General features: G+C 46.8%; 1 protein-coding gene across 1 annotated transcript in view; it reads left to right on the top strand.

The window, feature by feature from the left end:
- Nucleotides 1-418: 418 nt before the first annotated feature.
- The window catches only part of LOC129851250 (forkhead box protein P4-like), a gene marked incomplete in the record, with an annotated part of 178,284 nt that continues 155,860 nt past the window's right edge, over nt 419-22,842 (top strand). The window contains 1 exon segment of the mRNA XM_055917665.1: nt 419-990.

The raw sequence follows: 22,842 nt of genomic DNA, 5'->3' as shown, positions 1-22,842 counted from the left end.
AAATAGTTCAGGAGGAGTCAAGTGGAACTTGGCTTACAAATATTCAATAGCTCATTAATCTTATGTAACTCTATCAAAATATCTTCCTACCATACAAATAAAATAAAATAATGGCTTGTTGTTTAGAGAATACTTTGTTGTTAACAGTTTCCAAGGTCTCTCTCTGTATAGAGGAACATCTGTTGCTGCTTGGCTCCACAATAGACAAACTCAGCCGCGATGCAGAGGTCAAAAGATCAGTGCCTTCACCAGGCGCTCACACGCACACACGCTCGCACGCGCACACGCACTTACACATGGCAGTCTGGCACCTCGCACTGGCTGTGCAGTGTCTTCTTATTATGCTCCGCCACTAGTGAGTCACGGCGAGAGGCGAGATGTGAACGCGCACCTATTTTAGAGGCATTACGGTAGAAAGCAAACTGTCCCCCAACATATCCTCAACCAACACACAACCCGAGTAATTCATCACTGATTTACCAGCGAACGAGCGAGCGACAGACGGGATGCCAAAAACTGAATCGAGTATCGTCATTGGGACTTGTGGAGGGGTTAGGATCTGAATAACAGCGAGATAGCAGGATCAAAACAGAGTAAGGGGAGGCCACGAACAGCTCCGTGCTTTCTCTCCATCAACTTCCCGGAGGGCTGCGCATGCAGCCTGTGTGTGAGTTAGTGAAACTAGCTAGTCTAGTATTGTTCTGACTTCACTACAGTGCCCACTCCGAGAGAGAGAGAGAGGACGCACAACAAAAGGGAAAGAAAGGAAGCAAGGACGGACTAATTATAACGAACACGGTTGTAGTTGAACGTAATGGTTCTGCGATACCAATCTTAGATCCCAAGATTGATCAGTTTTAGTTCTGTTTGGTTTGCGTCTTTGTCGCCGAGAGTGGACTCGCCGGGTGGTGTTGCGCCGAGCTGAAACGGGGCTGTCCACATGGTCCAACCACTGGTGTGAAAGTTGACTTCTTCAGAATTCAAGAACAGGTTGATACACTTATCTACATATACTTCTTCCGTCTACTTTTCCTCTCTTCTCCTCTCTCTCTCTCTCTCTCTCTCTCTCTCTCTCACTTTATCTGTGCGTGTGTTTCTCCAATAGTGAAAGTGTGCGCGCGTGTATTGAGTCAGAACACTGCAACAATTGGACTTGTTTACGGCTGTCATTGTTTTCAACATAAGTCTTATAAACCAATAACAACCAAATATCGATTAAGTTCGGTTAGTGACTAGGCTATTATTGTCTAATGTGAGTTTCAGCAAGGCTGGCATCCACTATTGTCTACACATGAAACGGTAGATCAGCCACATTTCAGACCATACACTATGAAGCCGTTTTTCATGATCTACAATAGAAAAAGTTCGTTGAAAATGGCAAGGACCCACGAGCGATTTTCTCGCGGCCTCTCCCCTAGATAAACACGTGCTATCAAAATAACATATTGCAGTTTTAATATGAAATCCATATACTTTATTAGTGAATTGCTTTTTATTTCTTTACTTTAGGTATGAAATAGCCTAAGAGTTGTAGACTGGAGGGGCAGCGGCAGCGTGCTGCCTCGCGGCTTATGGAAGGTGTCAGGTTCACAAACTCTCGCTCATTAAACAACAAAAACTTTTCAGACAAAGATGCAAAGATATCCGGAGTGAATTTGACTGAAAGTAACAAATGCACGGAGGTGCTCAGCCGCCCGAACGCTAAAAGAGTCAATTGGAAATAACTGATTATAAACGCCCCTCCAATAACGGGTGTTCATTTTACACACCCATTCGGCCATCGTTTTGAATTCCTTCTGATCATTGAATGCCCGTTCACCACACACCGAATGAGGCCTTAATCGATCTCGGATCGTGAATTTGAATTAAACACGTTATTAAGGGCCTGCATTTAGCCTAATATTAGGCCTTTTGGTTATTTTAGATGTAATTTACACAATAAGACGAATAGGCCTAAATGTAAATATTTGCTAAAATATTTAGTTTTCACGGTCAAACTTTTAAATCAAATAGTTTACCAGTCCTCTTTTAAACTGTTTTGTCTGCAGCTTTTGGTCTTGTAATTTCCTGACTTGGATGGTAGCCTATGGACAGTTGGTCTCACGGTCTTTATGATTGTGTCCCTCTTATTTTAATCACAATTGGATCAAATGTAATAGAAGGCTACTGAAACAGCAGGTTATTGTTATTGGTTCCGTTTATCAAACAATAGGTTATAGGCCTACTGCTAGTGATAGGCCTACTGCTAGTGATAGGCCTACTGCTAGTGATAGGCCTACGTGAAATTGTGCTTCAAAATCAAAGTTGGCATGAAGTGCATTGGAATAATTTAGCACGTTGATAATTATCAGTTATTAATCATGCATAATCTATTTATCAGAATCGGCTATACCGACAGTCGGAATAATTTGACATCAGATATAAAAGCCAAATGCATGAAAAGCAGAAAAGATTCCGTTATTAGCGTTATTAGCATAACTTCTTCATTTTGTTTATAGGTAGGAATAATTGTAGCCTATAACTCCAAAGACAAAGGATAGACAAACATTCTCACAATCTTTATTATATTTATTTATGAAAATCTGTATTTAGCAACTGACGCATATTAAATGTAGACCTATTGGGAATATGAATAAAAATGTTATCCACAAATTATAAAAAGTTATACATGTGTTGAAAATGTGGCAAACGGGTGCTGTAGCCCAAATCAACAGAATAGTCGGACGCGTCCCATGCACAAGAACAAATAGCCTACTCATTTTAAACTTTTAAGGTGAGCTTTTGTGAGGAGACATTTGAGAGTGCAGCGTTTAGGAATTTATTCACTAATATTAATTCATTCATCATATCCTATTATGCCATTTTTTGTTTGTTTTATAATTTCCTACAAAATCATTTCAATCATTTCCAAATCTGCTTTCTACTAAATCAATAAACTTCTAATAAATGTGTAAATATTTTCACTGTCTCAAACAAGGCTATGTAGGCCTAGAAGTTGTCAGACACCACCGCCATACCTTGTTGCGGTTGATTTTCTAAATTTGAGCACAACCATAAATCTCCCTAAATCACCGTCCCTGAGCGCTCTAGACTAAACATCAGCCTTCATCTGGGACAGTCCCGCATGTCAGACGGAATGATGTCCCGCATGATGGAGGGATGGAGGGAGAAATGAAATGACAATTAATTGCTGTTGGTTGCAGCGCGGTGCTGTCGGTCTGTCTGATATTAAAAAGAAAAAGGCAGATCATATGGGCGCGCGCTGACATGGCCGTTATTTCCTCTTGATTGATGGACGCTGGAGCGCATTTTGGCATAATTAATTTTATTTAGTGTGTTCCCCCTGCCTCGCTCTCTCCCTCCCTCCCTCTCTCCTTGTCCCCTGTTGTTTTGTGGCTCCTGTCCCCCTGTCCTTCGCTCCGAGGCTGAGCGTGCTACCGGTGGCATTTCCGCAACGCGACGGTGACACAGTTTTAATTGCACCACTGATGGAGGTTTAATAGAATATTTAGCTGGAATGAAAGAGCTGTATTTCACATTTTATAGCCGTGTAATAACTCTCCTGCCAGGCAGGAAAACATGGATTTGGTTGGTGGTATGTGTGGTGGCATAAAATACATTCACACCCGTAGAACTTCAGGGTTGCCGTTCAAGTTGTCTTTTAATTGTTCACAAACACACCTGGTCTGATTTTCTCTGACGAGACCAGAGGGTTATTTATGGAATCATTTTCCAGTTTTTATTCCTTAAGAATATAAGACATTGAAGGGAATTTCCAACTGAATAAACAAATGTAAAAGGCCTAATAACTAATTAATTAAAACCAGGCACATTTTAGAAAGGGTATTTTAAAAACGTTTTAGATTTTACTAGAAGCAGTTCACCTCCTTTAGGTATGTCCAGATTGTATTTTAATTTAATTTACCCAATTTAATCTTTCTGATTGTGTTATTTAATTTGTTTGTGGTATTCTACGTTCATTTTACTCTGCTCATAACCAAAGTGTTGGGAAAAGTCCACTGAACTGATTCTTTCTTTGGAATAGCTTTAGAGTTGATGGTGAGGGAGAGAGCAGCTCTCTCTGCAGTGTGTTCTCTGTGTGTTATGTGCTGTGGTGTAGAGATCCAGTCTTTAAGACTGAGGAGAACCTGGTTGTGATGGCTCAGTTGGTTGGAGCTTGATGATTGTAATTCCTGAGTTGCGGTTTTATTCCTGCATGGGCCACATATACTGAAGAAATGACATCATTTGAAGTGGCTTGAGATAAAAGTGTCTGCTGAATGACTCTATTATCCTTATTGAAGCGCCTCAGCTCAAACAGTCATCCAGGACCTGCTTTGGGCTGAGAGAGACTGGAGGAGCGAAGGTCTCTCCTCTCAGCATGCATGGGAGAAAAGGAGAGGGGGACATTTTCCAATCTATTTAAGATGGTCGTTGCCTAGTAATTATTAGGAAATTCGATGTACTAAAAGTATTTAATTACTTTTCTATCTATTTGCTCTCTAAGAAAAATAAGAATATTTTAGATAAGAAGAGTATAATAATAAAGAATATGTGAGAAAAGCAGTTCGAGAAAATTTTGAGAAAAATAAAGAATATAATGAAAGAAAAGAGAGGGTATTTGAGAGGCGAAAGAAGTGATTTGGAAATGAGGTGGACACAGTCAGGAAGCTAGGTGTCAGAAAAAGGCTGACTCTCTTGCCGCTGGAAGAGTCAGACACTTAAAAAAAAATATTATCCTCTGCAGCTGAGTGTTTTTCATGTCCTGTTGTTGAATTTGTCCTGGCCGTCTTTTTCTCACACATTTTCTCTTCTGATTTGTTGAATTCCTGATATTGCAGAATTTTCTGTGTCGTAAAGAATATATTTCTTATATCTGTGTAGTGTGTAAAATGTTTTTGTACTTTCTATCATGGTGTATTTAGTAAAAGGAAAGTCTGCTCACTGTTTGCTGAACAGTGTCTGTAGTTTCAGTAGTGATTTGGTGAAACAGAACACACCAGTAATAGTGATTAGATGACACCATCAGGGTGGAACAGATAGACAATGTGTGTTTGAACATGTTTTGGTTGTAGTTAGGCAAAGCATGTGTGGGGGGGGGGGGGGGGGGGGGGGCTGTAGTCGGGGTTTTAACAGCGCGTATGTCAGAGCCTGGGTGGGGGGGCTGTAGTCAGGGTTTTAACAGGGCGTATGTCAGAGCCTGGGTGGGGGGGCTGTAGTCAGGGTTTTAACAGGGCGTATGTCAGAGCCTGGGTGGGGGGGCTGTAGTCAGGGTTTTAACAGGGCGTATGTCAGAGCCTGGGTGGGGGGGCTGTAGTCAGGGTTTTAACAGGGCGTATGTCAGAGCCTGGGTGGGGGGGCTGTAGTCAGGGTTTTAACAGGGCGTATGTCAGAGCCTGGGTGGGGGGGCTGTAGTCAGGGTTTTAACAGCGCGTATGTCAGAGCCTGGGTGGGGGGGCTGTAGTCAGGGTTTTAACAGGGCATATGTCAGAGCCTGGGTGGGGGGGCTGTAGTCAGGGTTTTAACAGGGCTTATGTCAGAGCCTGGGTGGGGGGGCTGTAGTCAGGGTTTTAACAGGGCGTATGTCAGAGCCTGGGTGGGGGGGCTGTAGTCAGGGTTTTAACAGGGCGTATGTCAGAGCCTGGGTGGGGGGGCTGTAGTCAGGGTTTTAACAGGGCGTATGTCAGAGCCTGGGTGGGGGGGCTGTAGTCAGGGTTTTAACAGCGCGTATGTCAGAGCCTGGGTGGGGGGGCTGTAGTCAGGGTTTTAACAGCGCGTATGTCAGAGCCTGGGTGGGGGGGCTGTAGTCAGGGTTTTAACAGGGCGTATGTCAGAGCCTGGGTGGGGGGGCTGTAGTCAGGGTTTTAACAGCGCGTATGTCAGAGCCTGGGTGGGGGGGCTGTAGTCAGGGTTTTAACAGGGCTTATGTCAGAGCCTGGGTGGGGGGGCTGTAGTCAGGGTTTTAACAGGGCGTATGTCAGAGCCTGGGTGGGGGGGCTGTAGTCAGGGTTTTAACAGGGCTTATGTCAGAGCCTGGGTGGGGGGGCTGTAGTCAGGGTTTTAACAGGGCGTATGTCAGAGCCTGGGTGGGGGGGCTGTAGTCAGGGTTTTAACAGGGCGTATGTCAGAGCCTGGGTGGGGGGGCTGTAGTCAGGGTTTTAACAGGGCGTATGTCAGAGCCTGGGTGGGGGGGGCTGTAGTCAGGGTTTTAACAGCGCGTATGTCAGAGCCTGGGTGGGGGGGCTGTAGTCAGGGTTTTAACAGCGCGTATGTCAGAGCCTGGGTGGGGGGGCTGTAGTCAGGGTTTTAACAGGGCGTATGTCAGAGCCTGGGTGGGGGGGCTGTAGTCAGGGTTTTAACAGGGCGTATGTCAGAGCCTGGGTGGGGGGGCTGTAGTCAGGGTTTTAACAGGGCGTATGTCAGAGCCTGGGTGGGGGGGCTGTAGTCAGGGTTTTAACAGCGCGTATGTCAGAGCCTGGGTGGGGGGGCTGTAGTCAGGGTTTTAACAGGGCGTATGTCAGAGCCTGGGTGGGGGGGGCTGTAGTCAGGGTTTTAACAGCGCGTATGTCAGAGCCTGGCTGGGGGGGCTGTAGTCAGGGTTTTAACAGGGCGTATGTCAGAGCCTGGGTGGGGGGGCTGTAGTCAGGGTTTTAACAGGGCGTATGTCAGAGCCTGGGTGGGGGGGCTGTAGTCAGGGTTTTAACAGGGCGTATGTCAGAGCCTGGGTGGGGGGGCTGTAGTCAGGGTTTTAACAGGGCGTATGTCAGAGCCTGGGTGGGGGGGCTGTAGTCAGGGTTTTAACAGGGCGTATGTCAGAGCCTGGGTGGGGGGGCTGTAGTCAGGGTTTTAACAGGGCTTATGTCAGAGCCTGGGTGGGGGGGGCTGTAGTCAGGGTTTTAACAGGGCGTATGTCAGAGCCTGGGTGGGGGGGCTGTAGTCAGGGTTTTAACAGGGCGTATGTCAGAGCCTGGGTGGGGGGGCTGTAGTCAGGGTTTTAACAGGGCTTATGTCAGAGCCTGGGTGGGGGGGCTGTAGTCAGGGTTTTAACAGGGCTTATGTCAGAGCCTGGGTGGGGGGGCTGTAGTCAGGGTTTTAACAGGGCGTATGTCAGAGCCTGGGTGGGGGGGCTGTAGTCAGGGTTTTAACAGGGCGTATGTCAGAGCCTGGGTGGGGGGGCTGTAGTCAGGGTTTTAACAGGGCTTATGTCAGAGCCTGGGTGGGGGGGCTGTAGTCAGGGTTTTAACAGGGCGTATGTCAGAGCCTGGGTGGGGGGGCTGTAGTCAGGGTTTTAACAGGGCGTATGTCAGAGCCTGGGTGGGGGGGCTGTAGTCAGGGTTTTAACAGGGCTTATGTCAGAGCCTGGGTGGGGGGGGCTGTAGTCAGGGTTTTAACAGGGCTTATGTCAGAGCCTGGGTGGGGGGGGCTGTAGTCAGGGTTTTAACAGGGCGTATGTCAGAGCCTGGGTGGGGGGGCTGTAGTCAGGGTTTTAACAGGGCTTATGTCAGAGCCTGGGTGGGGGGGGCTGTAGTCAGGGTTTTAACAGGGCGTATGTCAGAGCCTGGGTGGGGGGGCTGTAGTCAGGGTTTTAACAGGGCTTATGTCAGAGCCTGGGTGGGGGGGGCTGTAGTCAGGGTTTTAACAGGGCGTATGTCAGAGCCTGGGTGGGGGGGGCTGTAGTCAGGGTTTTAACAGGGCTTATGTCAGAGCCTGGGTGGGGGGGCTGTAGTCAGGGTTTTAACAGGGCGTATGTCAGAGCCTGGGTGGGGGGGCTGTAGTCAGGGTTTTAACAGGGCGTATGTCAGAGCCTGGGTGGGGGGGCTGTAGTCAGGGTTTTAACAGGGCTTATGTCAGAGCCTGGGTGGGGGGGCTGTAGTCAGGGTTTTAACAGGGCGTATGTCAGAGCCTGGGTGGGGGGGCTGTAGTCAGGGTTTTAACAGGGCGTATGTCAGAGCCTGGGTGTGACTAGAACATGTTCCAGATCGTCAGAAGGCGGACAGTAAACACACTAATATGTGACTACTTTACTATACTATCAAATTATACAACTGTGTTGACTGTTTTACTATAATATGAATGATCTCACTGCTTCAAAACCTTCCATGTTGGGCTTAATGCACAGCAACATTATTATGGTGGTCCATCAACATACTATAAGTGTCCTCACCTTGAGTACCCACCTGTGAGTGTGTTTGTGTGAGTGTGTTTGAGTGAGTGTGTTTGTGTGAGTGTGTTTGTGTGAGTGTGTTTGTGTGAGTGTGTTTGTGTGAGTGTGTGAGAGAGTGCCATTCTAAATTCATATGGGCTCTAGTCAAGTGAGATGGACAGTAGTGTGTGTGAAGTTTTTAATATCCCGAGAGTTGTTAATACTGAACACTTTTCTCTGGACTCGCTCTGTCCATCCAACTTTCTATCCCAATGTACATGAAACCTCTCCTGCCATTGGTTGAGTGGCTTATCTGCTGCTACAAAGTGTTTTTGAAGAGAGGTGTAAAGCCAGCGATACCGGACTCAGATATGACCCAGTGGATATTCAGATATATGTAGGATTTGACCCAGTGGATATTCAGATATGTGTAGTATTTGACCCAGTGGATATTCAGATATGTGTAGGATTTGACCCAGTGGATATTCAGATATGTGTAGGATTTGACCCAGTGGATATTCAGATATGTGTAGGATTTGACCCAGTGGATATTCAGATATGTGTAGGATTTGACCCAGTGGATATTCAGATATGTGTAGGATTTGACCCAGTGGATATTCAGATATGTGTAGGATTTGACCCAGTGGATATTCAGATATGTGTAGGATTTGACCCAGTGGATATTCAGATATGTGTAGGATTTGACCCAGTGGATATTCAGATATGTGTAGGATTTGACCCAGTGGATATTCAGATATGTGTAGGATTTGACCCAGTGGATATTCAGATATGTGTAGGATTTGACCCAGTGGATATTCAGATATGTGTAGGATTTGACCCAGTGGATATTCAGATATGTGTAGGATTTGACCCAGTGGATATTCAGATATGTGTAGGATTTGACCCAGTGGATATTCAGATATGTGTAGGATTTGACCCAGTGGATATTCAGATATGTGTAGGATTTGACCCAGTGGATATTCAGATATGTGCCTCCATCACGGCACTTCCATTAAAACGGATTCTCTGGAAAAATGACAAATGAAATGGTTGCGTCTACAGTTCATGGCTGATACGTTGGATGTTTTTTGGGAGCTAGCCTAAAAGTGAGGAGAATGTGCTATGTTTTCATTAAAAAAAAAAATATTCTATTAAGAATTGAAAGGTTGAAGTTTGATAGTTTGTTTTGTGTGTGGAGGTAGCTAGCTGGTGATGAGAGCGTAGTGTTTCGCTGGCTGTGGTCATCAGTGAGGTGATTGATGTGAGTGTTGAGCCCCCGCCACATTACCTTAGTCTGAACCATGATTACACATGTGGTTCTAATTGAACCTGTTATTGGGAAGAACGGGAGGCATGAATATTTCTCCGTGCGTGTGTGTGTGTGTGTGTGTGTGTGTGTGTGTGTGTGTGTGTGTGTGTGTGTGTGTGTGTGTGTGTGTGTGTGTGTGTGTGTGTGTGTGTGTGTGTGTGTGTGTGTGTGTGTGTGTGTGTGTGTGTGCCAAATGCTGACCTGTGGGTTGGGGAAAGTAAAGCCGGCAGAATCAGACTAAGACAGCATCACTAGTCCGAAGAAAGACAGAAGAAAGTGGGAGAATGAAGAGAGAAAAGGGGAGAGAGAACAGTCGTGATGCCATGGGCAGATGAGAGAAAAGAGAGAATGAAAGAGAGAATGAGAGAACATAGAAGGAGAGAGGGAGAGAGAACATAGAAGGAGAGAGGGAGAGAGAACATAGAAGGAGAAAGGGAGAGAGAACATAGAAGGAGAGAGGGAGAGAGAACATAGGAGAGAGGGAGAGAGAACATAGAAGGAGAGAGGGAGAGATAACATAGAAGGAGAAAGGGAGAGAACATAGAAGGAGAGAGGGAGAGAGAACAGGAGAGAGGGAGAGAGAACATAGAAGGAGAGAGGGAGAGATAACATAGAAGGAGAGAGGGAGAGAGAACATAGAATGAGAGAGGGAGAGAGAACATAGAAGGAGAGAGGGAGAGAGAACATAGAAGGAGAGAGGGAGAGAGAACATAGAAGGAGAGAGGGAGAGAGAACATAGAAGGAGAGAGGGAGAGATAACATAGAAGGAGAAAGGGAGAGAGAACATAGAAGGAGAGAGGGAGAGATAACATAGAAGGAGAAAGGGAGAGAGAACATAGAAGGAGAGAGGGAGAGAGAACATAGAAGGAGAGAGGGAGAGAGAACATAGAAGGAGAGAGGGAGAGAGAACATAGAAGGAGAGAGGGAGAGAGAACATAGAAGGAGAGAGGGAGAGAGAACATAGAAGGAGAGAGGGAGAGAGAACATAGAAGGAGAGAGGGAGAGAGAACATGGAGAGCTTGATAGAGAGATAGAGTCATAATGTGAGTCTGTTAAGAGCTGATGGATGTGGGAGGGAGTGACCCTGCAGCACAGAGAGAGGAAGAGACCGCTTCCTATGGGCCTGGGGAATGGGAGAGAGACATAGAGGGAGGAAGAGATCGCTTCCTATGGGCCTGGGGAATGGGAGAGAGACATAGAGGGAGGAAGAGATCGCTTCCTATGGGCCTGGGGAATGGGAGAGAGACATAGAGGGAGGAAGAGACCACTTCCTATGGGCCTGGGGAATGGGAGAGAGACATAGAGGGAGGAAGAGACCGCTTCCTATGGGCCTGGGGAATGGGAGAGAGACATAGAGGGAGGAAGAGACCGCTTCCTATGAGCCTGGGGAATGGGAGAGAGACATAGAGGGAGGAAGAGACCGCTTCCTATGGGCCTGGGGAATGGGAGAGACGTAGAGGGAGGAAGAGACCGCTTCCTATGAGCCTGGGGAATGGGAGAGAGACATAGAGGGAGGAAGAGACCGCTTCCTATGGGCCTGGGGAATGGGAGAGACGTAGAGGGAGGAAGAGACCGCTTCCTATGAGCCTGGGGAATGGGAGAGAGACATAGAGGGAGGAAGAGACCGCTTCCTATGGGCCTGGGGAATGGGAGAGACGTAGAGGGAGGAAGAGACCGCTTCCTATGGGCCTGGGGAATGGGAGAGAGACATAGAGGGAGGAAGAGACCGCTTCCTATGGGCCTGGGGAATGGGAGAGAGACATAGAGGGAGGAAGAGACCACTTCCTATGAGCCTGGGGAATGGGAGAGAGACATAGAGGGAGGAAGAGACCGCTTCCTATGGGCCTGGGGAATGGGAGAGAGACATAGAGGGAGGAAGAGACCGCTTCCTATGGGCCTGGGGAATGGGAGAGGGAGGAAGAGACCGAAAGAGAGAGAGAAGAGGACGGAAATGACACTATGTGTGTAGCAGGCAGGCAGGCGTGGGTCATTATGTGTGTGGAAGCATTAGATCAGTGTCTCCTGAGAGAGCTTGGCAGCCACAGGCCAGCTTTATGACCCATTACTGGAGAGACTGGAGATGGCGAGAGTGATGGAGGGACCCAGAGAGAGAGGAAAAAAGGCGACTGGCCCGGGGCTTGGACCTTTGGCTGAAGATGGGTCTGGAGCAGTGAGCAGGACCAGGGCTGGTGTAGGCTTGGGGAAGGGGTAGGGCTGGGGCTGTGAGCTAGAGAGGGAGATGACTGGAACTGAAACTGGAACAGGAAAAAGGACTAAGAGGTTGAGGTGGATGCTGAGTTTTAGTAAGATGGGACAGGTCCAATAATCTGTGACGAGGAAGCACTATGGCAATAGACCTCTAGAACCTGAGCACGGCCTGTCTGTGTCTGGGTGGGGATGGAGCTGGCAGTCTGATGACTGTGATGTACACTCATCTCTGCCACCTTAGAGATTTGACATGGATGGGCAGACTGTGGAAGTAGAGAAATAGGGCACGAGGGGGGGTTGTGTGCATGGTAGAAAGTTTGTTGGTGTGTTGGTGATTTGTTCATATGACAGAATGTGTGTTTGTGTGGTATGGAATCCTCATAAATAGGTCTGGCCAGCCAGACTGATTACTGGGCTGGCTTTGCATTCCGTCTGACAGCTGTATTTGTGTTATGGATTTTCCTTCAGTCCATACCCCCCCCCCCCCCCCTCCACCCTCTGTCTCCCCCTCCACCTCTCCACCCCTCACCCTCAGAACCTGTCTCATCTGTCTCCCCCATTCACAACCTGTCTCTCCCTCCCCTTATGACCCTTCATAAGGGTGTCATAAGAGAGCCGTTGGTGTATTTCATCCCTCTTTGCCAGCCTGACAGCCCACCTGTCAATCAAACAGCTGCCGAGGGAACAGATCACAGCAAAGCCTGGTTCCAAACAACAATGGGACTAAACTTTATGGCACTGTTTTTAATGCGTTCATTAAAGGGTTATAGTGATGCATGGGGGACAGCTGCACGGCCCTGAACGCAACTTTAACTCTGCATAAACCGCCTGCTTGTACAGGAGCGTTCCACGCCTGAAAGGCTCCTCGCTCCAAGGCAGCCGCGCTGAAATCCGCCTGGCGAGCTCTGGAGCCGCTGAAGCACGGAGAGAGAGATTCCCACTCCGGGAAGGTTTAAGCGGGAGGAGGAGCAGACACAGATTCACACTCAGCCCTGAACGTTTCCCGAGCGGCAGGAAAACGGTGTCACTAAACGAGTGTCAGTGAACGAGTGTCTTCAGTGGTTTAGCATAGATTTGTGTTTGATGGTACTGATGCTTGCGCCCCCCCATCACAAAGCTGTGTTTTGGTTTTGAGGTTTAAAAGTATAGGAAAGTTAGCAAATGACTGTGTGTTTCCTTTGTTTGTGTTCAATAGTTGTATATGGGGTCCAGTTTGGCTCCTTGGTTATGTGTGTGTATGTTATATTGTAAAGAGGTATGAAGGAAACCCCCATAGGAACAAACTCAAACCTCTCCATAACCCTGTCCCATTCCCTCCTACCCGTTGACCACAAAAGTAACAAGCGTATAAATGCATCTCATTATGTTGACTAATCCGTAAAGTATGGGGGTGCTGCTGGCTAACGCAGGCTAACGCTGCTGAGAGGCTGGCGAACGCTGCTCCTTTATGGTATTAGTGATGGGGGACACATGATGACTACTTCAACCATTAGCATGAGAAAAAGGCTGCGGCGGGCAGGGCGCTAGATATATACCCACAGACAGAGAGATCTGTTAACCAGTGTTAACCCAAATCACAATGTGCTGCTAGGGATGCCGGATTGCCAGCTGCTTCCCCTCCTTCCCCCCTTCCATCCCCGTGCTTGTCTATTCATATGGCGGTAACTGACTGCGGTGACTTTCTGACTCGGGACATTTTGGAGAGAAAAACAACTATGTTGTCTTGGTGATTTTAGGAAAAATATGTATCTTTTTAAAATGTCTTTTTTTGTGTTTTTCACTTTATTTGTCATGAAATGTTTGAGAGTATTATATGGTTATGAGACTCAAATGTCTCGAGGTGAAGTGGCTTTGCCCAATAGGGAGTGAGGACTCTGAAGCCCTGTGTGTGCCCTTTCAAAGCAGTGGAGAGGGAGGGAGAAGGAGAGAAACAGATATGAGAATAGCACGGCAGCTACGAGAGTCTTTAGATCCCACAGAGACACAGAGGCAGTGGCTTAAGGAAGGATGCAGCAGGATTGTCTGTGTGTGTGTGTGTGTGTGTGTGTGTGTGTGTGTGTGTGTGTGTGTGTGTGTGTGTGTGTGTGTGTGTGTGTGTGTGTGTGTGTGTGTGTGTGTGTGTGTGTGTGTGTGTGTGTGTGTGTGTGTGTGTGTGTGAAACCACAATTACCTGTCAGTTGTTCCCCTCAGACATAATTCCTCAGGTAAAGGAAGGAGAAACAGGTTGCCCCTCTCCCAATGAGAACTATTCACATGTCATGACATGGACTTTTTACATACAAATATGTGTATATAAATTATTTTTTATATTTAAAAAAACAAAAACATATACACCAAATCATATTATCATCAAATAGATTGTCATCCTTAAACTAGTCATCCACAAAAAAAGAGAAAGAAAAAAATTGTATTTTTAAAAAGTAAATCTCAGAACATTTTGTGTTTGTGTTTGCATGAGTTCTCCGTTGCCGTTGGTGATTAGTGTGTTTGGATACACGAGCAGGTTACACGGAGTGCTTGTATCCATCGATTATGACTGGCTTTTGCTCTCGGGCTGTGTTCGGCTGGCATTGTAACCCGTGTGTGTGCGCGGTGGGGCGGACATTGTTGACCGAGGGACATCTGCCACTAAATTATCCCCAGCTGTTATCTGAATAATTGTGTAATCCCCTCTCCCTCCTCCCCACACATCTCTCCCTCTTCAGAAAGAGAAGTCTTTGCCGGTCCGTGGTGGTCCAGTGCGATATGGCAGGTGTGTGTGTGGGATCCGTTTTGTGTGTATCTTTCTATGTGTATGCGTGCAGGTGTGTTCCTGTGCCCCCCGGTCACTGTTCGCTGTCTGACATTTGTAGAGGGATTTAAACTCAGCCTCCTCTCTTTCTCCCCTCTTTCTTCCTCTCCTCTCCCATCCCTTCTTTCCGGGGAAAAAAGCAGCCTAATCCTGTCAGATTACCTCTGCTGTCCAGGACTCCTCTTTCTCTCCATCACACAGTGTATTATACAGACTCTTAAAAAAGACAAAGAGAAGAGAAAGAGTGTTTTGTGGCGCTGGACTTTGAAACCACGGCAGTCTGAAGCCGGCTGAGACCACTGGTCAGAGGTGACACAGAGTAGAGAAAAGAACGAAGGGTGGAAAAAGGAGAAGATAGAGGAGTGATTAGGAGAAGAAGGAAGATGAAATAAGGAGTACTATCTAAAAGTGTTTTTTTACCCCTGTGTGGGTGATCCTAAATCTGCAATTTAGTATTGATCTTTTATAAGCAGTGTTCAAAATATCACCCAGAAATAGTTTGGTTTTTGTAGAGAAATAATACAGAAAATGCAATCTGGTAATTTCTAACAATTCATCTATAACAGGTTGTAGAGGGGAAAGAGTATTTCTACAAAACACCTCATCCACCTCTAAAATACACTCACTGCATGGTACGGTGAAAACTCTAAAATACACTCACTGCATGGTACGGTGAAAACTCTAAAATACACTCACTGCATGGTACGGTGAAAACTCTAAAATACACTCACTGCATGGTACGGTGAAAACTCTAAAATACACTCACTGCATGGTACGGTGAAAACTCTAAAATACACTCACTGCATGGTACGGTGAAAACTCTGAGAACAGTGAGCTTAAAAACAACAATGGCATTTTCTGTTAAGACTGACAGACTCGTAATTGTGGTTCTATGCTATACGGTGGTGAAAGATAGCAGTATTGGTAGATTGAGGATGAAAGGGAAAGAGGATAGGGTTTTATTTTTCTACAGAATGTCTTCCACGGTGGCACGGTATCTAGCTGCGCGTCCACTTCCTTTTTCTCTCTCATTTAATCGTTTTTCTTTTCTCATCCCCCTTTCTTTCCCTTCGTCAGTTGTCAGACAGACATGTCTGTACATATGTGCTTCTCTGTCACTCAAAGCTGCTCTTGTGACTCACACACACACATATCGAGGTTCTCTTCGTTTCAGTGCACGGTTGTTGCGAGTAGTCTAAGTGCTCTTTTCTCTGTCAGAGCTCAAACGTAGTCGCTCTGTAGTGGCCTCCTCTCCTCGTCCCCTCTTCTCTTCCTCTTAACACGCCGCTTTTTTCCTTCCTCTCGCTTTATCCTCTCCTCTTGTCCTCATCTCTCAGACATTCACAAACCTTTCCTCCTCTCTCTCTCTCTCTCTCTCTCTCTCTCTCTCTCTCTCTCTCTCTCTCTCTCTCTCTCTCTCACTCTCTCACTCTCTCACTCTCTCACTCTCACTCTCACTCTCTCACTCTCACTCTCACTCTCTCACTCTCACTCTCTTTCTCTCTCTTCCCCCCTCTCACCCTCTCTCTGGCACGGGAGGTAAAGACACGGCTGCCTTTTCAAATGAACCATCCTCTCTGCTCTCCTCTCTGCTCTCCTCTACCGGCTCTCAACATACTGTACATTCAAGCCCTTCATTAAAAGGGAACTGTGGTCTGAATTAATGTGCAGGATTTATGCTCATTAAGACACATTTTAATAGACATATTCTGTTGTACTCCAGTTCATTCAAATGACAAGGCTTTATAATGCAAGGACGATCGATACTTCTTCATTAACAGCTTTTCTTAGAAGTTGTGTCCATACATATGATGATGCAATTTTTTTAATCAATGTTTAGAATATATTCTTGCCCTAAGGTTCAATGTCTGAAATGCTTGGTGAATGTGATGAGAAAAATTAATCCAAATCAAAAAGCTGTTGAATTATTAGACTCTGTTTAACACATCCATTAAAAAAGCTGTTGAATTATTAGACTCTGCTTAACACATCCATGTCCATCAGTACTGAATAGAGAAGAATTGTCCGTGGTATGTAAATTGGATGCAATAAAACATTTGACCTTCCTTAGGTATAGAAATCACATTTAAAAAGCTTGAGCACCGGCCTTTTATGCTTAAATAATTGCATTTGGTTCACAACTCAGTGACAAGCATGTTTTCAGTGTTTTTCAATTTAATGAAATATGTGGTCAAATGTATGTATTGATGAAGTAGACTTAAATGCATCTATTGAGAGACACTTTAATATGATGTTTGAATAGTGTGTTCTGTTAGTTAGCCAGCACGTTCATTGGATGAATTGAAGAATAGTGCTCCCAGGTGAAACGAAACACAAAGGGAAAAATCCTTTTCAAATCTTTGGATGAAAACGACATTATGACTGTTAAACAGATTCAGATTTCCTTTTTCATAGGTTTTTCTTTCTCTCATATGTTTCCTATGTGAGGTTTTTCTTTTGAAGTATTTACAATCAGCAAGTAATGGAGAAAACACAAATGATTTTTCTTCTTCAAGGACTAGCAACATTTATTACCCAGTTGAAAAGCAGCCATTGACTTTTGGCAAAACAAGTGGGACAATGCCCGTGCTCTCTCCCGTCGGCGGCAGGACTGCATACGCTAGTTTAGCGAAGGTCGACAAGCCTGTATGCAACCTGTATCACTCATTGGCAGTTTCTGGGTTCCGCTTGTTTCCCTTCATCTGAAAGGTCAGCAGCAAACAGCCCATATGCTTCTGAAAGTAGAGGGCAGTAGAAGAGGGGGGGGAGATGGAGGGGGGGCTGCGTTGAAAGTAGAGGGCAGTAGAAGAGGGGGGGGGGGGGTGGAGGGGGGGCTGCGTTGAAAGTAGAGGGTAGTAGAAGAGGAGGGGGAGATGGAGGGGGGGCTGCGTTGAAAGTAGAGGGCAGTAGAAGAGGAGGGGGAGATGGAGGGAGGGCTGCGTTGAAAGTAGAGGGTAGTAGAAGAGGAGGGGGAGATGGAGGGGGGGCTGCGTTGAAAGTAGAGGGTAGTAGAAGAGGAGGGGGAGATGGAGGGGGGGCTGCGTTGAAAGTAGAGGGCAGTAGAAGAGGAGGGGGAGATGGAGGGGGGGCTGCGTTGAAAGTAGAGGGCAGTAGAAGAGGAGGGGGAGATGGAGGGGGGGCTGCGTTGAAAGTAGAGGGTAGTAGAAGAGGAGGGGGAGATGGAGGGGGGGCTGCGTTGAAAGTAGAGGGCAGTAGAAGAGGAGGGGGAGATGGAGGGGGGGCTGCGTTGAAAGTAGAGGGTAGTAGAAGAGGAGGGGGAGATGGAGGGGGGGCTGCGTTGAAAGTAGAGGGTAGTAGAAGAGGAGGGGGAGATGGAGGGGGGGCTGCGTTGAAAGTAGAGGGTAGTAGAAGAGGAGGGGGAGATGGAGGGAGGGCTGCGTTGAAAGTAGAGGGTAGTAGAAGAGGAGGGGGAGATGGAGGGGGGGCTGCGTTGAAAGTAGAGGGTAGTAGAAGAGGAGGGGGAGATGGAGGGGGGGCTGCGTTGAAAGTAGAGGGTAGTAGAAGAGGAGGGGGAGATGGAGGGGGGGCTGCGTTGAAAGTAGAGGGTAGTAGAAGAGGAGGGGGAGATGGAGGGAGGGCTGCGTTGAAACCCTGGCATGCATCTCTGTCGCCAGGCAGGCAGACAGGCAAGCATTCGGGGGCTTTGTGAAAGTTTGCCTGCAGAACTTTGCTGAAGGCTGGTTTTGGTTTGGGATCCCTCCCCAGGGAGCTCAGCTTAGAGAGGGGGAGAGAGGGAGGGATAAAGGGGGTGGGGTGCAGACATGCCCTGTCGTTCCAGGGTGAGCGCTGTTAGCCAAGGCTCGGCTGAACAACCACAACCCCATACAACCCCATTCATCCCTCCCTCTCATTAAAACAGACCTTTCCCTTTTTCCTCTCTTCTTCTCCTTCTCTCCTTCCCCTTTTCTCTCTATCCATCGTCCTCTCCCCCTTTCTCTCACTTTCACCCATCTCTTTCTCCTTCTATCTTTTTTACCCCTTGCTCTCCTTTTCCCTTTCTCTCCTTCTCCCCCTATTCCCTCTCTCCATCTCCCAGGGAAGAGCACTTTCAGCAGCTCTGGGCTGTGGTTTGAGACTCCTCCCGCCATCTTCTTTATTAGCATATAGTGGGCATTAGCGTTAGTTGCCTGTGCCGGCCTGTATGGGGCTGTAATGGGGATGGGGCTCTGGTTCTACCGTAACCACTTTGACCCCCAGCACTGGGGTCAAGTTCACCACTGAGGATGTGTTACACTTCCCCCTCACCCTCTCTCCCCTCTCCTCCGCCTCGGCCCCTCATTTATTACTGCACACCCAGGGGGACCGAGGAGGTACAATGCTGTGTCTCAAATTTGAATCTCTCTTCTTCCCCCCTCCATTCCTCTCTCCCTTTCTCCCCACAGGGTTAATTGAAGGGGAAATTGATAGTTCTTTGCGGTAATTGTGGCTTTGAGAATTCTCTCTCCCACTGAGTAAGACTACTGCGGCTACGCTGAAGACAGGATGACATGTAGTGAGGGAGGGAGGAAAGACAGAATGAAGGAAAGAGGGAGAATGGAATAAAACGCCATGAGGTGACTGCTACAGGGCCAACCGAGCGTGTTGATTGGATGATGAGGGAGCGTGTTGATTGGTTGATGGAGAACGGGCATCCTCTGCAACTTAATCAGCCAAGCTCCAATCATTCAATTCATTACCCAATCACAGTGATTTACCAACTAACATTCTCTCTCTGCATCTCTCTCCTCTCTCTCTCTAGCTTCCTCGCCCCCCCACCCTCACTCTCTCTCCTATCTCATCCTCTCTGCATATCTCTCTTCTCTCTCTCTAGCTTCCTCGCCCCCCCCACCCTCACTCTCTCTCCTATCTCATCCTCTCTGCATCTCTCTCCTCTCTCTCTCTAGCTTCCTCGCCCTCCCACCCTCACTCTCTCTCCTATCTCATCCTCTCTGCATCTCTCTCTTCTCTCTCTCTAGCTTCCTCGCCCTCCCACCCTCACTCTCTCTCCTATCTCATCCTCTCTGCATCTCTCTCCTCTCTCTCTCCAGCTTCCTCGCCCTCCCACCCTCACTCTCTCTCCTATCTCATCCTCTCTGCATCTCTCTCCTCTCTCTCTCTAGCTTCCTCGCCCTCCCACCCTCTCTCTCCTATCTCATCCTCTCTGCAACTATTTCTCTCTTTTTCTTCTTGGCTTTCCATTTTTCTCTCATCTTTCCCTCTCCATGTCCCTCTCATCCTTCCTTTCAGTTACCCCCCCTCGCTCTCTCTCCCTCCCTGAGGAGTGTTGGATGGACAGATGTGTGGAGGGCAGTGTATCTGTTCTGTTCTGCTCTGCTGGCTACTGGAGAGGCTGGAGAGGCCAGCTGCAGCCTGACACACAGAGACTTATACTCCACTGATGGGAGTGCTGAGTGGACTACCTCTCTCTCTTTCTCTCTTTGTCTCATTCTCTCCATCCAGTTTGCTTTTTCTCTTCTAAGATGACATGAGATATGGGATGTGTGTGGGATGTTTTATCTCATTGGCTTCACCACCATAGCTGAAGGAGAAACAAGCATACAGAAACACTCCGATGAAGTGAAGTTTAAATGTTAGGAGTAGGACATGATAAAGCTGTGTTTAAATGTTAGGAGTAGGACATGATAAATCTGTGTTTAAATGTTAGGAGTAGGACATGATAAAGCTGTGTTTAAATGTTAGGAGTAGGACATGATAAATCTGTGTTTAAATGTTAGGAGTAGGACATGATAAAGCTGTGTTTAAATGTTAGGAGTAGGACATGGTCAGACTTGGTCAAGGATACGTGTGAAAAGACAGTCGACGGGAGAGGGAACAGGCAGAAAAGGGAGAGATGGAGAGATTGTGTCTCTGTAGAAACAGTAGCTGTGGTTTTTGCTCCCGATGTGCATGTTTAGTCTGTCAGGCCTACCCAATGTTGTCACCCGGGGGCGGGGGCTGGGGGGCGGGGGGGGGGTTAAACCCGCAATGTTCTCAAACCAAGCCCCCTCTCTCCCTCTCTCTATCCATCTTTCCCTTTTCCCTCGCTCCCTATCTTCCTCTGTCATTCTTTTGTACCTATCCTCTCTCCCTGTGTCTATGTCACATTGTTTCTTTCTCTCTACACCAGGTCCGTTCTCTCTCCATCTCTCTCATTCCCCCTGGTTCTCTCTCTCTTCCCCTCTGTCCCTTTTTTCTCCCCTCTATTTTCTCTTACTCCCTCCCCTCCCCTCTCTTTCTCTTACTCCCTCCCCTCCCCTCTCTTTTCTCTTACTCCCTCCCCTCCCCTCTCTTTTCTCTTACTCCCTCCCCTCCTCTCTCTTTTCTCTTACTCCCTCCCCTCCTCTCTCTTTTCTCTTACTCTCTCCCCTCCCCTCTCTTTTCTCTTACTCCCTCCCATCTCTTTTCTCTTACTCCCTCCCCTCTCTTTTCTCTTACTCCCCTCCCCTCTCTTTTATCTTACTCTCTCTCCCCTCCTCTCCCCTCTCTTTTCTCTTACTCCCTCCCCTCCTCTCTCTTTTCTCTTACTCTCTCTCCCCTCCTCTTCCCTCTCTTTTCTCTTACTCTCTCTCCTCCCCTCCCCTCCCCTCTTTTCTCTTACTCCCTCCCCTCCCCTCTTTTCTCCTACTCTCTCCCCTCCCCTCTCTTTTCTCTCCCCTCCCTCCCCTCTCTTGGTATTTTTTCTGGGTGTTAATGAGAATGTGTTGAGGAGAAAGAGAGATCTATTGGGTGGAGCACAATTTATCAGAAAGGCGGAGGTTTGGAGAAAAAAAATGACGTCCCTTTAAAGAAATTCTATTCTTCTGGTTGTGCATGTTTGATGAGCCAGTGAGAAGTTTCCTCTCACGTCATGGTGTCTGAACAGAGGAGAACAGAGCGGGCCCTAATCACGCCGCGCAGAAAAATGACTTCCAACCTGATTTAATTAACTGATAAGAGCTCCTTCGAATTAATTTTTCAAGGATGTTAGATTTTGATTAAGAAAGTCCTAAAAGAAATAGACGAATAATCAATTTTTTAATCAACTTAGTCAAATGGTAACTGGTTAATATGATAATTCTAGCAATTAGGGCAAATATTGTAGAGCAGCAGATTCTATGCATCCCCTTAAAGGAATTATAATATCTTTACATCTAATTATCATGGTTATTTAATTTTTTTGTAAGGCTACCTCTCAATTTCACTATTCATTTTTTCATCTTCCGTTACAGTGGTGTTAAAATTAGAAGTTGGAAAGTGTAATAAGATGAAACTTTTATAGCAACCAACCTGAATAAAGCTTTTCAGCCATCTTGATTGGATAGATATTTAAGGAAAGGGTAGGGGATTTGAATTACATTTGAAGTTAATTATTTTTATTTCAGCCGTAGATTAAAACATCTAATGGCTCTAGGCTCTCTATCTCTGTTCTGTTCTGGTATCATAGCCACTAGGTAGGTAGAACCAGAACATACCTGAATACGCTCTTGACTTCTGAAAAGTTTACAGTTGGCCTTTATCAGACATAACTTTAGCTTTGATTAGGGAGGAGGGAGACGAACAGCTTGACTATTGATCCTATGGCTTTAATTGGATTGTGTTAAAAAAAGTCTGTGTGTTTTCCTTGAATTGGCCAGGTACGGTAGGTAGAGTAGGTGATGTGTTAGTTAGTTAGTCTGATATGGTTAGGGTGTAGGAGCACTACCTGGCAGGGGGTCCAGAACACTACAGATATGCTGTACTTCTTTATTTCAAAGGCAGCTTACAGCCTTTATACCCACTAACCCTCTGAGGAGATGTAGCTCCTACAGCTCAGTCCAGATACCCCCTGACTCACTGTATCAGAAAGCAGCTTCAGACCCCAGTGTAGATGTATTTGTGTGTTTATGTGCTTAGACCATGTAATTATATCAGGGTAAAGTATGGTGTTTGTGGTGATATTTCCCCCCTGTATGTTCATTAGCTGAATAGGTCCCCAGCCTCTCTACTCCCCACCTCCTCTCACTCACTCACTCACTCACTCACTCACTCACTCATTCACTCACTCACTCTTTCTCTCGCTCTCTGTTTCTCTCTCTCTCTTCTTCATTTTCTCTCTCAGTGCTGTAGATCAATGGTGTTGAGTTCACAGGGAAATATTGACAAACCGTTTGGAGAAATGGAATGGTTCCTTAAGTTATGTGCCGCTCTTCTGTTGTGTGGTGTTTTACTATACAGCTGGTTACGCACACGAACGCACACACACACACACACGCAAACACACACGCACACACACACACACACACGCAGCGTGGTTGAGCATTGGCTGAATAGGCAGTTCTGGCACCCACCCCGGTATTGAGCATACATATTCAATTAGCAAAACTCATTAGTAAAACTTGGCATTTGTTGTTGTGTTTTCTTTCTTCCTGGCAC

The sequence above is a fragment of the Salvelinus fontinalis genome, chromosome 3 (genome assembly GCF_029448725.1).
Source record: "Salvelinus fontinalis isolate EN_2023a chromosome 3, ASM2944872v1, whole genome shotgun sequence".
Taxonomy (NCBI): domain Eukaryota; kingdom Metazoa; phylum Chordata; class Actinopteri; order Salmoniformes; family Salmonidae; genus Salvelinus; species Salvelinus fontinalis.
This window is presented reverse-complemented; position numbering and strand designations above follow the sequence as displayed.